The sequence below is a fragment of the Rousettus aegyptiacus genome, unplaced genomic scaffold, assembly GCF_014176215.1.
Source record: "Rousettus aegyptiacus isolate mRouAeg1 unplaced genomic scaffold, mRouAeg1.p scaffold_m13_p_17, whole genome shotgun sequence".
NCBI classification, from domain to species: Eukaryota; Metazoa; Chordata; class Mammalia; order Chiroptera; family Pteropodidae; genus Rousettus; species Rousettus aegyptiacus.
Genome location: NW_023416292.1, coordinates 11,794,315 through 11,813,431, shown reverse-complemented (window position 1 = coordinate 11,813,431; position 19,117 = coordinate 11,794,315). Strand labels below are relative to the sequence as shown.

The 19,117-nt window shown below is 39.5% G+C and overlaps 1 protein-coding gene across 5 annotated transcripts in view; it reads left to right on the top strand.

Annotated features, from left to right (window-relative positions):
• Window positions 1-19,117, top strand: part of HMCN1 (hemicentin 1) — a 482,162-nt gene that overhangs the window by 145,006 nt on the left and 318,039 nt on the right. The window contains exon 1 of one of the 5 annotated variants that reach the window (XM_036234519.1): window positions 182-12,048. The exons of the other annotated variants lie outside the window; for them this stretch is intronic. The gene's annotated coding sequence lies outside the window, so the exon portion shown is untranslated. Of the gene's footprint in view, window positions 1-181; window positions 12,049-19,117 lie in introns of those variants that run through there. 5 annotated transcript variants of the gene reach the window in all.

The following is a 19,117-nucleotide window of genomic DNA, read 5'->3' as shown; positions in this document are numbered from 1 at the left end:
ATGTGGGAAATCCAGATTTCATGAAAATAAAGTAATAGTCAATGCATATTGAATAGTTACTATGCATCAGACATCTTGAAATCCAAGATTCATGTCCAGAATCCAGGCTTCTAGTCATTCCACACTGCTACCTTCCTATCACCTATTACTTTCTCAGATCTGTGGAGGGTGGGTGCAGGGCTGGGACAGGGAGCTGGGGAACATTTCCCCAAGCATGGACATTCAGTAAGACCTGGGCGAAGGGATGAGGTGTAGCTGGGGAGAAAGGTAGGTGGCGTGTAGGGCAGCGGGGAACAGGCATAGAGAAAGCATGTTCAAGAGTCAAAGGCGTAAAGGAAGCGGTGAAGGTAGGGAGGATCAGACAGTCGAGATGGTGTGCTAGAGCTGCTTTTGCTGGCTGGTGTGTGAGCATCAACGTGAAGTTAGTAGGTTCATGGGGAGAGGCTTGTGACAGTTGACACATAAGAACTAAGGAAGAACATAGGCAGGAGAATGAGATGTGCAGGTGGAGTGTTAGGAGAGAGATATTTTACTATTAATAAGATCATAAATCCTATATAATTAATCTCCCAAAAGTGCTAAATTTAAGTGGTTTACTACGAGAGGAAAAAAAGCAATAAATATAAAGACATGTCCTAAAATAGTATCCACCTTTTAAATTGTCTGTGTATGAAGATAATTTCTCTGCCTGTTACCCTGTTTAAACAGGTTCACAGCAGGCACTCCGGCTTTACCAGTTGTCGGGGACCAGAAGAATTTCCACATAGAATACTCTGTGTGATTTATACTCTAGGAAAAAAAGGAGGAAAGAGTATGTTAGAACAATGATTTCCTCTGTTTCCAAGAGAAGACTTAAAAGTCTGCTGTGCATTTCAGTTATGTCTGGCAAAGAACATATGATTATTTTTGAAGGGGGTTTCCCTGAGAAGTTTTGGATGCTTCTGCAGTTTTTCTTTAAGCTGCAATCATTTGTTTTAATGGAGCTCTAGTTTCGGCAGGAAAATATTTTCTGATGTTATGTGGACTTTATTTACAGATGCCTTGATTTACAGAGTGTACGTGGTATTTTTGATTAATCCTCTACTTGTAACTTATGTTAAGGTGCTCACAATTGGCTTCCACAGTGACGTAGTTAATGTGAATTAAGTTTGTGCTTGTGTTATTTTTAGATTAATCTTAAAACTTTAGTTCCTGCAGTCATCGTTCCTAATAAATGAGACAAGTGGGGACACCAGAGATTGCTGTGCTATCAGTCTATCAATAATGAATCAGAAGAGAAGGAAATTTTACCCCCCCTAGGGATGAAGTCACTCAGAGAGGCTAACAGGTAGGTAAGTGAATCCATTTTAACACTGGCTCTGATAAGGAAAGTGTCAACAGTATCCTAAAGGAAAGACAGACCAGGAGCCTGAATTGAAAGCTGTTAATGTAGAAGAGATTTGGATGTTGGTTTTGGACCACCAAATGCCAGATGTTTTAACACCGAGGATATTCATGCAAAACTTTTTAGACTTTTAAATCCGTTTTTGTTCTTTTCTCTAATGTTAGTTAGTAACCACTTCCTTCTTGTCTTCCTCAAATGACTGAAGTTTCTCCCTTGGGTTTAGTTATTTTTCCTATCATAGCTCGCAGGTTGAGGAACAGGCTTAGGGACATGAGAAGAACAGAGATCTGTCCTCTGGGTGTGAGATTATCTGGAAAAGGGCAGTACTGAGTCAGGGAGTCCCTAGGCCCCCATACCTAGGGACACTGGTGAGTTGATCATGTTTGAATTAATTCCATTTTCTGCAGAAATACGTGAGGGAGAGCTGAGAGCTGATATGGCATCGGACACCCGAGAACTAGCATTGGGGCAGCCAGAGACAGGCTGACAACCACGGAGATGCATTTAGGCCTAAGGGAAAATTCCGAGAGTGAAATGTGGAGTCAAGAGCTGGCCAGAATTACAGAGAAGCAAAGGCAGATTTCAAAATATGGGGATTCAGTTGCTGAAAGGATCCGCTTGAAGGTGGATCAGAATAATCAGGCTGAAGGTAGAGACACAAAAAAGATTTTGTCTACAATGGTATCCTTTACAGGTGCTCCCGACTCCCTTTGCCAATAGCTGGCCCTTTATCTTAATTAACTTTTGGAGTAGGCTAATGGTAGCTGTTCCAGGAACTTCCCAGTATCTCTTCCTAAATGCTTAGTAAAAATAAAGAGCAACATCACATTTTAATGCAGGCTCTGTCATCTCATATATGTTTTAGAAGAAAAGGAAAGAAACTTATACCTCTTTAAAATACACACCCTTCCAAGGGCTCATATGCATTATCTCATTTAACTCACACAATTTTGGCTTGAGGTAGGTTCTTTGTATCCCCATTTTACAGATGAAGAAGGTCGGGCTCTGAGAGATTATGGAATTCCCTTTAAGTCACTCACACCATGTTGTCTATATTGGCTAATTACTCATGTTCTAAGCTTTATGAGCTATAATATTTGTAACATTGTTTTATAATTAAAAAGTTCAAATGATATGACAGTCTCACATAGTTGAGGAAAATCTATATAAAAGGGATTATGCAAGTCGATTCAGGTCAAGAAGAAAAAATATATTCTAGGACCCAAAAGATGGATGTTAACCCTGTGACTGGGTCCATGAGGACAAAGGTCTGACCTGTTTCCTGAATGGGGAACAAATGTATACAATTAAGAATAGTTCACAAATCTCTTCTTACTCAACTTCTTGAATCAGTTGATGGAATCCCATAAAATGAATTCAGGAAAGGTAAGTAAAAACCCACGTACTGTGTTAATGGACGCTTTGAGAAGAGAAACTGACATTATTTTCTGCTTCTTTATGTGGTAAAGTGGAGGGTTAGGGAGAAAAAAATAATATACATGTAATGTTTGAAAATTACAAATAGGCTCAGTACAAGATTTTGGTAAACTTATATATGATAGATCCATAACTGGTATTTCTGTAAGAAGTTAAGGCTGTAGTGTTTGATACTTTAAGGTGATGTTTTTAAAGTAGCTACCACATTTGTATAGAATTGTTATCTGTTGCCATTTTTAGAAAGAGCTAGATTGTTATTTTCATCCATGTTGATATTTACTGTGTTCTTCTTGTCTTCATGTTATTTATTATGGATTTTCTTTTTAATGTAACCTCTCTCAGGCAGTCTCTGTAAATTATCCCTTTTTCTCATGCTCCCTGACTGATGGATCTAATATCAAGGCAGAACTTTACCCCTGGAGTGGGATCGGTTTCTTCCACTCACTCATAGAGGGTCCAGCTATACTTATTGCTGACAACCTCCAACGATCTGGACATATGTGAAGAAAGTTTCATGAGAGCTCGGATATATTTGAATATGGTCTGTATAGAAAGAGTAAGCCATTTACTATCAGGGAATTGAATCACAGTATTTGATTTTAGTGAGAACAGATTAACAACACTTAGGATTTTTAAGCCTATAATGATACTCAGACGTGTCGATCATGGTGTCTGCCTCATGCCCAGGCCTGTCTAAGTGAATCTTCCCCATGCATTGTCACTGCTTGAAGAGCAGCCCTATGTTGCCTCATTTCATTCTACTCACTCTGTCTCATCCTGCTGTATCACAGCTGATTGGACCTTATTTCTCAAGGGCTGTACCCTCAGAATAAGGGTGATCCAGAAGCCAGTACTTGCCCTCCACTCCAGGGAGTTGAGTAAGAGGAGTCACGTTAGTGCTGAGAAGAAGGAGACAGAAAAACCAAACCAAAATGAAATAGATCTTTGAGAAGCGACAGTCAAACACTGGTGCTCGCAGGATGCGTAGCTTAAATACACCTCACCTAGGCTGTTTAAAGAATGGTTGGTAGGGATTTGGTTTCAGGTGGTCCTGAGCTGGTGGTGTCCCCGGCGTGTGCCTACCGGCAGCAAATGAAAACACTAGGCCCCAAGAACTCCCACAGGTTTCCGTGAGTGAAATGCAGAAGGCACTGTGAAATGTAACCAAGCACACGAGGAAGCCAGGCTCCAAGGACCAGAACCAGCAGAAACAACCAGATGCCAACACAGACCGACAAAAATGTAAGGTTTTCGAATTGTCAGACATTATAAAGCACAATCTCCTCTTTAAAGAAATAAGATAAGTGTGAAAATGTTTTAAAGGAATTGAAAATCCTAGCAGATGGGAGAAAAGTAAAATTTAGAAAAATAAAAAAAAATTAAACTGTAATAAAAAAATTAAACGAAGAGACTGATAACAAAAGATTAATGTACACTATTTATACTCCGAATAACCTGTATTTTTGATGAGTAGATTATGAGAGAGATATATTATACAGTAAACTATTGATTTAAATTTATTTGAGATTAATGAAAATACAGCATGTTTACGTTAATTTTTTAAATTCTAAATTGTCAATATATAAAGATAATTTAAAGCACACTAAGCTTACATTGAATCTGTCTGTGTTTCCATGTTCATCTGAAATACGGATACAGATACTGATCTAGATGCATGAGCAGGTTCTCCAGTAAATTAAGCAATATTTATTCCAATTATCTGAATATAACAGGAACACTGGATTTTGAGACTCAATGTTAAATGTCGTCAGTTCTCCATTTTATTTATCAACTCAAAGTGTTAAAAGGGTAAAAGCGACTTTGGAAGACGTGCGAAGCTGTGACAATAGGATCACTATTATGCAAGTGGAAGTTTCTGGGCCCTAATACCATGCGACCGACTAAACGGCAACACGACCTGTGTTCCCCAGGGGATAATTTCAAATTTCAGGACTGGTAAAACTCATAACCGAGGCTTCATGTGTGGAAAGGAGAGAACCACTGTTTTCTAACTGCAACTGAATGTGGCTGCAAATGCTGGATACGTAATATCCAGTTCATCCCTAGAGATGCTAATTATTCTCTAAGAATGTGGTAATGAGGCAAAGCATACTGCATGCCAGCAGGCGTAATAGATCATATTTCATATCATTCATTTAAATCAGGGCATTAATTTTCGTTACAAGATAGAGCCAGTGATAGAAATGGAGGCAAACTCTAGGGAAAGCACCACTTAGCAAGTACAGACAGTGAGACACACAATAGTTGGCTCTTGAAATGCTGATCTCATTTACTTGCAGCCAGACTCGCTGAGAGATGGCTAACAAGAAAAACAAAAATCCCCTCTGTGGTGCAATATTAATGTTAATAACCCTTGGAAAGGAAAAAACATAAAGTTCAACTTAAATGCCATATGGGATAATTCTTCTGAATGCACATGGAGCCCAGGGGAGGGGGAGCTAGTTTCTACTTTTGTGTTATTATTCCTCAACATTCGTTTATTGAACACCCATCATGTCAAAATATAAAGGAAGAAGTAGAGCTTGTTCAGAGAGCTTACAATATGTGTAACCAAGAGCCAGAGATAAATCTCATAAATGAGAGTAAATTGGTATCTTACAGCTAGTGAATATTTTCATGTTTTGATTTGTATTCTTTCTTCCTCCTCCTCCTCTCTCTTCTTCAGTTGTCGATCAGAAGACAGGCTGGAAAGAGAGCTTTTAGAGGTGAGGGCCGGTTTGTTTGCCAGAAAGGCACATGTACAGACCATTAGGTGAAAGTGGCTTAGTCCATTGTCACAACCTGTGAGAGGAGATGAAAAGCAGGAAAGTGGGTAGGTAAACCCTGAGAGTCAGCGCTCAAGGGGATGGTGTGACCAAGAGCGACCATTCTCATGCCGCATCTGCCACTTGAATCATTAAGACTTAAAGATGTTGGTTTTAGTTCTACAAATTGATGGAAATTTTAGTATATCTAAATCTTTAAGAAGTTAAGGTATTATTCACATATTCTCAAAGTGACATTAGCCAGTATGGTATAGTGGAGAAAGCATAGACTCTAGAATCAGAAAGACAAGAAAACATGAATTAACCTATTTTTTCATAGAAGAGATGGAAGGAGATACAATACATAAAATATCTGACACACAGCAGTTTACAATCTTAAAAGAAATAGAAAAAAATTTGTTTCTATATTGTCTGAATTAGTATAATCTTGAATATTTGATTCTTAAGGAAAATTTTACATATTAACTTTGGTATCACGTGGCTAATAATACCCTTTCCAAATACTTTGGGAATGAGGAAAATATTTGCATTGAGCTGTAAGGATTTCTATTATGTGCTTAGGGGAAAAGATAGTCTAAATGATGAAAATATTTAAGCCCATCATGAAGAAGAAAAATAGCAGGGCAGAGAAGAGAGGATTGTTGTTAAGGAATGTGCATGGGCAGCTGTATTAGTTAGCTTCTGCTGTGTAATGAATTATCTCGAAATGCAGTGGTTTAGAACAACCATTATTTAATAAATTTCACAGTTGTATGGGCCACCAATTTTGCTGAGCGTAGAGTAGTTCTTCTGGTCTTGGCCGGCCTCACTGGTGCTTCTGAGATAAGCCACTTAGTCAGCTCCAGCCTGACTACTCTCGAATGACCTCAGCTGGCGTGGCTTGCTCCACTTCTTGTGGTCTCCCATGATCTGGGATGCTAACGTGTGCTTCATCTAATGAGTGAGGGAGAGAGAGCAGATGCTCTTAAAGTCTGCTCTGGGAACTGGCGCTCCATCACTTCCGCCATATTCTGCTGGCCAAATCACGCAGCGAGGCCAGTCTGGAATCAGGATGGGGGAAACAGACTGCCTCCTGATGGGAGGCAAAATCAGACTGCAGAGGGCACGCATGTAGATTGGGCGTATTTTTCAAACTGCTACAGTAGGGAAGTGAGTGCAAGTAGGTTTTGTGATGAAAACAAAAGAACTTCAGAAGGAACTACAAGAGACTGATTCCACCAAATCCAACAATTTTCTCAGCACAAGTGGTTAGAAAGACCTAGAACGGTGACGTGGAACTTGATGGGAGCTTGTTGGGGAAGAATCAAGAAGAGAGGCACACGCGGGCTAAATTTTTTTTTTTTCCAGAGAGAATATATATTTAAGTTATCTTACAGGAAAAAGAAATTAACTTTAGAGAAAAAAATTATTTTGCTTGAACCTTTAAATTAGATAAAATGTTGAAGACAACAATTGGGTAATTGCAACATAGAGAAAATCAAGTGGACTGTTTAAATGTTAGAAGAGAAAGGGAACACGTAAAGGAAAAGAAATTCAGATTCTGTATTATTGGGGCACTAATTATATCTCTTTAAATGAAATTAAGAGGTTGGTTTTATGTGTGCGGAAAAAGAGGAAGCCCTTGGACTTCAACATTCCTGAATTCTGACTCCCCTGCGCCATGGCCAACAGGCTCAGTGAAATCCCCCTACTAAGGACAGAAAGCCCCCTACTAAGGGGTCAGCAAGGTTTGGCAGGTAATTGCAAGCTCTTCTTCACCCTGACCTGATGGTGAAGTGTCCCACTAATTTTAGATTTTTTTGAGTGAAACCTCATAAGTGAGTGTCAGTGAATCTGTAATCTTTGGGACAATGCTGACGAAGCTTATGACTGTAGTTCTGAGTTGAATTCTAAGCTCCTGGGACTTTCCAAGAAGTGAGATGAAACTGGCTTTCTTGGTGGCGATCAACCCAAACACTGGACATTCCTGAAGACGGTGCTTTGGAAATGGATGATATTTCATTGTGAAACCATCCTCTGTGGTTCTCTTGCTGACTTGAAATTAAACTTTTGAAAAGTAGTATAACCACAGTATAGAAAGTTTAGAAGATAATGAAAATATAAAATGTAGCAATTGCTAACTCTTTGGCATTGCCGGTCTCTTTTTTGGTATATTTAGGTAGAGTCCGCAAATGATTTTTTAAATTAATATAGTTATGACTAGAATATAAGTATCAGGTGTCGTAAGCACCGCCACCTGTTTGCACCTAGATGCTACACAGTCCCCGGAGCTAATTTCATCGGGTCAATGTAAAAAGATGTCATTAGTCTCTTATGTTGGATTTGTAGGTCGTTTCCATATTCTCTCGTTTATAAAGAAGACTATAGAAACATCTTTGTGCTCACAGGTTTCCCTCTGGGTTCTATTTACCTGGCAAAGATTTCCAAAGTAGGACCTCTGACAAAGAGAACACACATCTTTATGACTCAGTACATATCGTCACATTGCTTTTCCAGTTTATAGGCGTTTTTAAATTCTGTTCTTGACATTTATCGTCTACCCAGCCTTCTTGTCTAATAAGGAATATAATAATAGACTAAAATCAGGCCTCTGTTGCTGACTCTCCCCAGACAGTCTTCATTTATCCTGACCCTTTGTTTTGTACTCAGTCCCTCTTTGGTTAGGTTTAAAAACAAAAGAAAAGAAAACTTCCTTCTCGTCTTCTAGAAATGTGGCTTTTCCTTAATTTCTCAGACCTGGTTGCTTCACTAGTTTGGCACCTGTTGCGGTCACTCCTTCCCTAGCCCATTCTCGGAGACCCGCGCCCCATACCTGGCATCGTGGGGTGAGGTATGAGGAGGGTTGGGTGGTGTCCAGGAGTGCACATGGGTAGCAGCCTCTCTGGATTGTGCAGAGAATTGGAAATTCTCATCCCTCTGAACTCTTAACGATTTTATAGATGGTGTGGCTGTATTTTTGTCTGTCACACTGATTTCCACTTTCTCGGCCTAAGTTATTTGATTATTAAACAAGTATTTGTTAATATTATATCTGGTATATAAATTTTTTTCAGAGAATTTGTCTTATTAGAAATAAATACTTTTAACTGACTGATTAGGCTTATTTCTTAAGACTTAACTGTAATCTGGGGCAAATACATTGAAATCAGTTTAATTAAACCTTTCATTTACATAACCCTGCATTTAGAGCTGTCTTATGCTCTAGGCACTATACCCGAAACTGTTGCTGTAGACAGAGATAACACTTCACCTTTAGCAGCTCATGATCTAGCTGGGCAGACTGAATAAAGTTACAGAGTGATGTATTAAGCGCTTCAATTAGAATCATATTTATAATAAGTACTATGGAAATATAGCTGCTTGAACAATTAATTTTCTCATGGGGAGATTGGAAGTCACCAGGAAAGAAATAATGCATGAGAATTGTGCAGAACTTGAAAAAGGATGAGGAAGTGAGCACAGAGGTCATCCCAGGCAGCAGGACTAACACAGACAAGTCACTTACGTGTGAAATGGCATGCCTAGTTAGAGGAACAATAGATAATCTGGGGTGGTAAAGAATTAGCCAAGTGGAGTGTCTGGAGTTGAAGCTATAGCAGTGGGCAAGGGATAAATCATTGAGGACCTTCTTTGATAGGCTGAAGATTTTCAATTTTTGTGGGAAATGAGGAGTCATCACATTGTTTTAAGTTGGGAGGTTATTTGATCAGATATACCTTTTAAAAGATAACTCTCAAAACTTTAGGAAAACCTAGGAGGCAGGACACGTAGTAAGGCGACAGTGGAAAAGGAGAGAAGAAAACAGATCCACAAGATGCTTTATCATCAGCATTGACGGGGACTGCTGGACGATTGGACATGGCAGTCAGGGAACTATCGAGAGGACTCCAGGGTTCTTAGTTTGGGCCACTGAGTTTCTAGACTGCGGTATGTTAAACAATATTTGGAATTCAGGAGGAGAAATATATTTTACAGTTGGAAAGTAGACACCGTAGTGGTCGCTATTGGTGGCCTACTCAACATTCATTTCTTGTCTTCTTAAGAGAAGATTACCCTTATTTGTATTCTAAGGCTACATCATGGTTAGTCTAAGCCAGCAGTTGTCAATTGGGGGTGATTTTGCCTACCAGCTAACGTTTGAAAATGTCTGGAGACATATGTGGTTATTACAGTGGGGAATGCTACCGGTATGTAGTGGTTAGAGGCCATTCTATAGTTCATAGAATAGCCCCCTACAACAAAGAATTATCTGACCCTAAATATCAGTAGTTCCAAGGCTGAGAAACCCTGGTCTAAGCTAAGTGTGGTAATCTCATTACATTTGTCGGTGACTGGTTTAGGGATAAGCATGGATCTCATTCAGTGGCCCTTCTAGAAAGTTTTTCTCTTAAGGAAGTGAAACACTTGTTTCTAGGGTTGATGCTGTGTTTGAATACGAGACACCATCTTGCTACGAGCGTGAGGTTGCAGCCCACCTGCAGAGGAGGGCGGAGCCAACAAAAGTGCCGAAACGAGGATCCAGGTCTCCACGTTACGTCTGAGCAGTGTCTTCAGTCTGCTCTGCCTCGTGTCACACGGGGCTGTGCATTTACTTATGGTCTAAGATTGAATGAGGGGAAGTTTTCCATTACTTGTAACTGAAAGCATCCTGATGCTGCCATGTTGAACTGCTGTGGGTGATTCAGCATGGCCGTGTTAAGTGTTGAAAATGTGATGCTGGAGCTTAGCAGAAAGGTTCAGACCGAAGTTAGAGCCGTGAAAGATTTTGTGCAGAGGTGATAAGTACAGTCACAAAACCCATGATCTAAACCAAACAGGAATTAGCAAGAAGAAAGGGATCAGAAGTAGACTGTTTGAATACGGCTCTTAAAGTGTGAGTCCGAGAAAAGGAAGATTTAGTGAAAAGACTTGCTGAAAGAAGTTGGAAATGCTAGGGGCTGAGCCTTGTGAGAGAGGTGGCGTGATGGCGACAACGTGCTGCCCCCCCCCCCCGAAAGTTGTGCTTTTTGTCCCATTCGAGGGAATAATCACCGAGATGCAGCCAGAAGCTGCATTTCCCAGATCCCTCTAACCTCAAGAAAGTCTAATGAAAATTTGTTTGTTATTTAAAGTTTGGGCGAGTTCCAAGCATATATCCCAAGCAGCAGGGAAAAAAGGCTCTAGAACGAAAGAGAAAAATGGATGGAAGAAATAGAAAAAGTGATCGATAGCTTTGGAACATGTGTGAAGAGCTACATTTGAGTTCACTGAAGGATGATACAGCTTTGGAAAACAAGCATGGTTGACAGTGGGGAGAGTAGGAAGAATGGATGTGAGGTAAACGAAGGGGAGGGCGGAAGCAGGCAGTGAGCCATGAAGACTTGGAATAACTAACTCCTTTTAGGCAATGGAAAGGGAGCAGAGGAGTGGATTACTGGATTGCTGAGCAGCTGGAGTCGATGGGTATCAATTTGTGATGGATATAATTAATGTGTTTATGTGATGTCCTCAGGCAATGCTTACTGACCCCCGAAAGGAAATAGACAGTTGTGTTAATCCGAGTTTGGGAATAAGAAGGAGGAGTGAAGTAGAAGGTAAACCTGCAAAGTGTTAATTGAAAACACTAGTACAAATGTTGCTGAAATGATTGTCGATAGAAACACATCTGGATAAATTCTGAAGCTTAGGGTATTGAGGAACACATCAGGAGTTATGAATGGTTAGAATGGATCATTAGTCATCAGTTAAACCTTCAGGGGTGAAGCTTTGGGAGGGTAGGTGAGGAGCTTGAACACTTATTTAAAATGAGAATGGGATAAAATTTGAATTGAAGGCGACAGATCACTTCTTGGATGTCCTCTGTTTCACAATTACTAACATTTTGAGATAGAAATGGTTTACCGAATATCACCCATTTTGTAGATAAAGAATCCGAGCTTCAGCGATGCCAAAGGCAGATTCCCAAGGTCAGATAGCTCTCAGTGACTAAACTGAGATTATAACCTGTTTTTTTTTTTTTTGTTCTCAGCCGAATATGCTCTTCCCAGAGCAGTTTTGGAGTAGATGAAAGAAAGATACTTGACAAAGACTTCATGGAAAGTTCAAGAAAGGGAATGGGTGAGGTTCTTCAATTAAACGAATAATACAGATGCCTCAAGTTGTCCTGGGGAAATACTTGGAAAGCATTTTTCTATCTACCACATTATAGAAGTTCCAGAAAGCTAGTCATATCTCTAGGTGCTGGTTCCGTGGTCTGGGAGGGGCATGCTTTGCAGGTTATCTGGAGGAAAGCCAGGTGACGCATTTGTTTAGGAGTCAAGTAACCAGGTGGCAAACAGTCGCCCGGAGGGAAACAAAGGAGGGGTTTGATATAACGAATTGATTGTGAATGTAGCCTGGAGCATGCGAATTGGGGGAGACCTTCACAGTCCGCTGGCTGAGTATGTGCTTTCTGATCAAGAGGTTAGTGTTGTTTCTCTTTTGAAAGGGGCTTATTCACTGGGGGAGTTACTGGGAGCTTGTGTTTACTAGGCCGGGATGCTGAGAGCTTTATCGTTGGTGAAAGGGGTCGGCGGTGTTCCTCAACCCCTGATGTACGCTGAGTCATTGACAGTGCTGCTAATAGGAGCGTGATGCTCAGAGAAATTGGGTTTTTTCTTAGGTTTTATTGACTGTCCTCTATGTTGAAATGTAATGCCTCAAAGTCTGAATTTGTTTTATATGTGACTCAGTTCGTGGATCAGAGCATATGGTTTACAAGGCAATAAGCCACTGATATTTTCTGTTTAGATTTATTATGAGGTCTAGTTTATTGTTTTCATATTAAATTCTTTGTAAACTCACTTTAGTTTTCTTCTTAGAGTTGTTGACGAACCATTAAATTATCAGTTTTGTGTATTTAATAATTGGAGAGCGGAGCTGTCTTTCTGCACTTGAATTAGATTGTTTATAGGGGACATGCACTCTCTTCTCTCTGGGTGGAATGTCAGTTGGCCCTGAATTTTTCCACTTGTGAGCAGCCGAGGAACCTGCCCTTCAGGAGGTGATCAACTTTTGGTATCAACAATAATTGTATAGGTTTTTCTCTTTCACTTTTTTTCTCTTCTCTTCCCTCCCTTCCTTTCCTTTTTCTTCACTTCTCTTCCTTCACTCAATGAAAATAGCCATTCGGAATAAATACAAGTAAATACAAATCTCTTTTTTAGCAATTACATTCCGTGACTTTCTTTTTCTGAAATTAAAACATCTTCCCAAGGACGAAGCTCAACTCACTTCATTAAGTTTCTGCTGGGGGTTATTTGTTTTCAAAGCTTGGTAAAATAAATAGGATTATTATGAGAATGGGAAAAACATATAAGCTTTTAACATCTACGGATGCTTCATTTATTCTAGGATAATAGAAAGCCTAATTACATTAAAAAGCATAATATGAATAGCACGTATGCTGGCTGCCTGTTCAGGATGCTTGCTTTTCTTTTATCTCATTCCTGGCAGAATACTTGCTTTTCAGTAAGTATTTTATTTCAATAATTGCTGCAGATTTTATTTCAATAATTGCCGCTTTCATTTGGTGCACTCCACTTTGTCGTATTATTGCTTATGGTAAAGAATAGGGTCTGCATTGGGTTTGCTCACAGGCAATTAAAAATTGAGCACAGGGGAGGGCAGTCATGCGGATTGTCTTACTCTCTCCACTTCCTGTTCAAGTGTAAACGTGAAGTCAGTAGGTAAATACAGGAAAATACTTACAGACTTGTTTTACACAATTTTCAGTACTCGGGAGCTGCTGTAAGTTCCAGCGCCTTTTCCCATTCTCTGCTCCTGCTCTTTCCCGTGGTTAGTTGTGTGATAGATAAGGACACAGGAGTGTGGGGGTGAAGACGAGAGTAGATGTAGGTTTCGTGCCTCCCTCTGCCTCTGTTCAAAGGCCTCGGTACAGAGAACTTCATCTGCTCATATCTCTGTGAGGCATTTACTGGCTGCATTCAATAAATCACTCTCCATAACCTTACAGTGGGGTACGAAAGATTCTGCAATTTCAGATGTTTGACTCGTTAAAGTGGGATTATCGGGATCCCAGTTTACACAATGCTGGTGCACCATGCTATTTCTTTGCATCTTATTCATTTAGATGCAGACCATTCTACCACCCAGTAATTGATTGTGATGCAGTCTTGGTGAATTCTCTTGCTTTTACCTGATTGAGGCCTACCTGTCATGCCCTTAACCGCTCTTCTACCACTGGACATACTGGGTCTGCAGTGGGCTTTCCTTTGGGCAGCTTTAGGATGGAGAAGAGTAGAACTTGAAAGGGACTTGTGCTGGCTACGGTGATTGGTGGGCTAATGTCTGTTTGCCTAAAGGTTATTGAGAACACATGGACTCAAGTTTCCTCTGCCTACTTGGGACACTTTCTTATTCCTGTGGATTTCAGACTTTTCCCCATATTGAAGGTGAACCTCCCAAAACCTTCACTGCTTTCAAGTGTAATTGGCCCTAGGTGTTCACTGGCTCTGATTTGTTCCAGCACCTCTTACTCCTTTCGGTTTATGAGGGGCCACTCTAGGTCTTGGCCACAGCCTATTGGTTCACAGAGGTGGGGGAACTTCCATCGGGACCCTCTGTGAGCTCATCTCTGAAGCATCTCGCATTCCCTCAGAGAGCTGTTTTATTTTCCCCTTTGTTTTCCTCGTGCCAAAACTCTCATTATAGCTGGACATTTAGTGGGTTGGTTTGAATAGTTCTGTTTTCTCATCCCAGCTTTCTTTCTAGGCAAGAAAATAAGCTGGACACTCAGTGGAAATTTCTGAACCTGCGGCACACTGTGATGCTGGGGAAGCCATATTTGTGTGTGTGTGTGGCGGGGGGGGGGGGTGGTTCCAAATCTTTTTCTTGGGCTGTCCACTAATCCCCTCAGCTGCATCTTTTATTCCTTTATTTTAGATTAAAAAATTAATCATAGTATTATACGCAGTAAATGTACAGATCTTAAATGTATGATTTGATGAGTTTGACAGATGTGTGTACCATGTCACCCATAGTGAAGTCAAGATGGAGAACACTTCCATGTTCTCTGCCATTACCCCCACTGTATAGGGGACCATTTTTCTAATTACTGTCATCATGGATTAGTTTTGCAAATAAGTAGAACCATAGAGTTTGTACTCATTTGTGTTTGACTTCTTTCACTCAATTTAATGTTTTGCATATATCAGTTCCTTTCATCATTAATTAATATTCAGTTATATATGAATATACCACAATTTGTTTAACCATTCTTTTGATGGACTTTTGAGTTGCTCCTGGTTTTGGCCATTATGATTATTCTTGTACAAGTCCTTTTGTGGACATATATTTTCATATCTCTTGAATAAATATATGAAAATACAATTACTGGGTCATAGAATTGGTATATTTTGTTCAGGATGGTTTTTAAAAAGAAATAACTGGGGATAGTAGTGGAAAACATGGGAATATCCATTCACCTCTCTTCCTTACTGCTCTGGTGTATGCAAGATGTAGTTTGGGGTGACTGAGCCACTTTCTAGAATCTTCACTGTCTCTTTCCTCTGGACACATTTCTTTAAAAAGTGACATTAAGATTGTTCCTCTTCATCTGATTGCTATGATATATTTTTTGGTCAGTTTTTTTTTTTTTTTTCATTTGTTAGATTTGTAGGAAGGAAGATTGTATGATCTGGCTTCCAAATGCTAATTTTCCTTGGAAGTCCAATTTATAGCAGAGAAAATTTGAAAATTACTTAACTAATTTAGAGTCCATCTCCCTTTTCATATATTACATATATTTTTGAAAGCAGATGATAAATTTTAAAACCAAAACTGACTTTATTCTGCCATCTTGCCTCAGAAGTCCAATAATTCAATGTTTGAAGGCCAAATCGGGACAATTATTTTTTCTGTAGCATGACAAATATAATACTATCCTGTTTGTGGCTGATAGCAGACTCTTTGTCTTTCAAAATAAAACACTTCATTAACATGAACAAATCCTAGGATAATTTTGAGAAAGATTCACCTTCTCTAGTATGTTGTTTTAAACTCTTAGGGATCATTCTCACTTGCAGAATTTTAAGCAATTCTGCTGTGAACATACCTGAGTTTAAAACAGCACCGCCTACTGGGTAGAGGTCGCTATATAAATCGGGCGACCTGGTGCCTAATCCTGTCTCCGCTCCAGCTGTCTTTCTTCTGTGATTGAAATCCTCAATCAGTAAAATGCTGCACGTGTATTTCAGGGAATTCCATGCAGATGAACACAAAGCTATCTGGAAAACATTTTGAGATATTTGAGAAAAGAATGCATTGTGATTTTATAACATTACGATGATGTTGTTATTTATCTGGCTCCAAGGAGGCCTCTTTTAGTTTCCAAATTGAAGGCCCAGAAATTTTTTTTTTTTTCACATGAGGTTTTTCATGGAAATGCAGAAAACAGAGTTTTGAACTCGCATTTATACATCACGTTTTCTTGCATGTTCTCTCGGCCGTGCCCATTACTCTGTATGTAGCTCAATTTCTCCCCCATTAGCATCGATTACCCATCTCTTCTGCCATTTATTTCTTTGTAGGGGGATCACTCTTTGGCCACTAAGAAACAGTCCTAATTTCATTTAGGATAAAAATGCGCATAGGCAAGAGGAGGCTGGGCTTCGTATTAAAAATGGCGTCTTGGCTCCCTCTGCCTCATCTGGGGTTCTCTTGCATCTTGGCTTTCTTTGACTTCCTTGGAAATCTGTTCTATGGCTCAGTTTGGTTCCAGCAGTCGCAATGTATCATTGTGTAAACTTTCGCTCGCTGTAAATACCCTCTTAAAAATGTATTGAACCGCAGATTTCAATCTGCAAATTATTAATGTTAAAACTATTTGAAGAAGGACACAGTTCCAGATACCAAGCCAACACGAAGCTTTTACATAAATCGAATATGGCAGAGCCAAATTAAAACTATTGCATTTTTTTCCCAGTCTCTAGTTTAGGGCTGTAATGATGGTCTAATTTCCGATCTGTGGTTAACATCATCATATTCTATACTATGTGTCACCCCAGGGCTGCATTTGCCAGCATTGCATGGGGAGCCTGTTTCCCTCCAGGCTTGTTTGTTAAAAGTTAATTGTGGGATGAAGGGACGTGCTTTTTTGACTTGCCTCTGGCAATGTGAGATGACTTTGTTTTTCGGCGTCTTCTCTTCCTCTTCATCTATTTCAATGTAATTTCACAACTTAAAATATGTTCCCTTGTATTTGAACCTATGAAGAGAATGTGTGCTTGTGCATATGGTAGATTAGGAGAGAGAAAAGGGCATTGGAGAATTATATGTAAATTTTCTGGATGAAAAATTGGCCTAAACGACAAATAGAAATACCATTGGGGTACCCCTCAATCAGATATGAGAAGAACAGGTTAAGACTGGGCCTGAAGGTGGCAGAGAATGCCCCTCTCAGAAGCTGCTTTTAATTCCAGCTTGGCTTTTGGTCTCTTCCTGTGGGCAGAGGGAGTGGGAATTGGCAGTCCTGTGCCACGTGGAGTTGAAGTCCGGAAAGACTGGCAGAAGCACACCCATGTCCAGGAATGCCACTTGACCGAAGTGTACGATGTACTAACATCGCAGAATCAATTGTCGTGTTTTCTGAGCGCTCACACGAAAGTGTGTTGGGGAGGGAGGCGCCAATGTGGGAACAAAGAAGACAGAAAACCGTAAAAATTCTGAACATTTCCATTGCTGTTTTTCAGTCTCCTCAGCAAGTCCTTACTTTCTCTGTGACTGAAATCCTCAACTAGTAAAATGCTAGAGCATGTTTTATCTGTGTACCTCAGAGTAGAAGGATCAATACAGAGGAGAAAAGGAAGGAAACTAACGTGCATTGCGCTTACATGCATTTTCCCTTTTAATCCTATGAGGCAATATTTGTTAGTTAGTTTGTTAATACAGTATTGCAGATAACGTAAAGCTCTAAGAGGTGAGGTAAGTTATCGAAGACCAAACAGCAGATAAGTGGTAGCTGGAATTCAGGCCCAAGTGTTTGGATTCAGAGTGTGTATTTGGATTAATATACACTCACTCACTCCCAAAGACTGGTATCCAAAGCAGAAAGTGTAGCTGTGTTAACCGTCACTTCAGCTTACTCTCTTTTACAGGCCAAACCCAGTGAATTAAATTAATTTTAGGCTGACAGTTTGGTGAGTTAGAAATACATGATATTGTCTTCTATTGTGATTTTTTTTTTGAAAGGCATCAAGGATTAGTACAGTTTTGACATTTCTCTAATGCCAACACAACAGGAAGAGGACATAGCTTCATCTCTGCATTTATCAAAGTGCCATCATAACACTTAACACATCTGTACACACATCTGTAAGGCATGGTGTCCAGCCTTTCCCGCCCTTCACTCTTTCTCAAACAAAACAAAACAAAACACTAAAACAGGAGAGAGTGAAAATTAATATTTCATTAGAACATGCGATATTTTCTTTTCATTTTTTTTGTGGAACGTGTAAAACACGTGGAACTTGAAATAGAAAAGATTCACTGTTGATACACAAATCAGCTTTTAAATAACAGACAGTTTAGCCTATGCTAGAGGTTCGGTTAGAGTTTTGCCATATTGTTTAAATTAGCCCTGTAACCTAGAGAGGCTTTTGCAGGAAACCATTGTAATTTTCATCCCTTACACTGGTATTTTCATGAGCTGAAGTTAGGTGTCCCAGGGGATGATGGAATATCACTAAAACATTTCCTGAGCTCTCTCGAGCTGTACGTCGGCATGCCCAAGTCTCCTCTCAGAAGAAGAGAGCTTTTGTTTCATTTTGTGAGGAAATAATGTTGCCTTCAAATGTAATTTTTTAAATAGCGATTTAAAAAAATTACATTCAGAAAAAAAATAGTTCAAGTAATTTATTCAGTAAAAATGTGCCATACTTACTTACTTTGAAAAAAATCATAGGGATTTGATTATTTTTATTTGCCTTTTAATATCTATGTAATAAGGCAACAAATTCAAACTGGTTAACCCAAGAGTTTCTGATGAATTATGAAATAGAGCTTCATAGCCATTTTGAGATAGAGAAATAAAAACACTTTAACGAAATTTATTTTTATTAGCGATTCCCAAAGATTTGTCAAGTTTTTTTTTAATAAAATTAAAATTCACATATAGTATTTGTCACAACCTTTTTACACTGATATATCTATAAAGTAATAAAACAGTGGTACCTTATTGGATATTAATGCAACTTGAGACACATTTATGTTTGTAACTTTGGCAGGGGGATGAATGGGTTTTCTGTTAAGAGAAGAAACAAAGGTGTGTGAGAAAATAGTGAGTTGTTTGGGTCTTTTTAAGTTTGAGGTGGCTTGTGGGGCACTCACTAGTCATCACAGAGATGCGGGCAAATATCTCTGGGGAGGTTTAGCAGGACCTGGTCTCTAAATATCAGTATGACTCAGGTAACATTTTGAAATCACCATCTTCTCATTAAGAAAGAATGCTTGATTATGTTAATTACAAAGCATG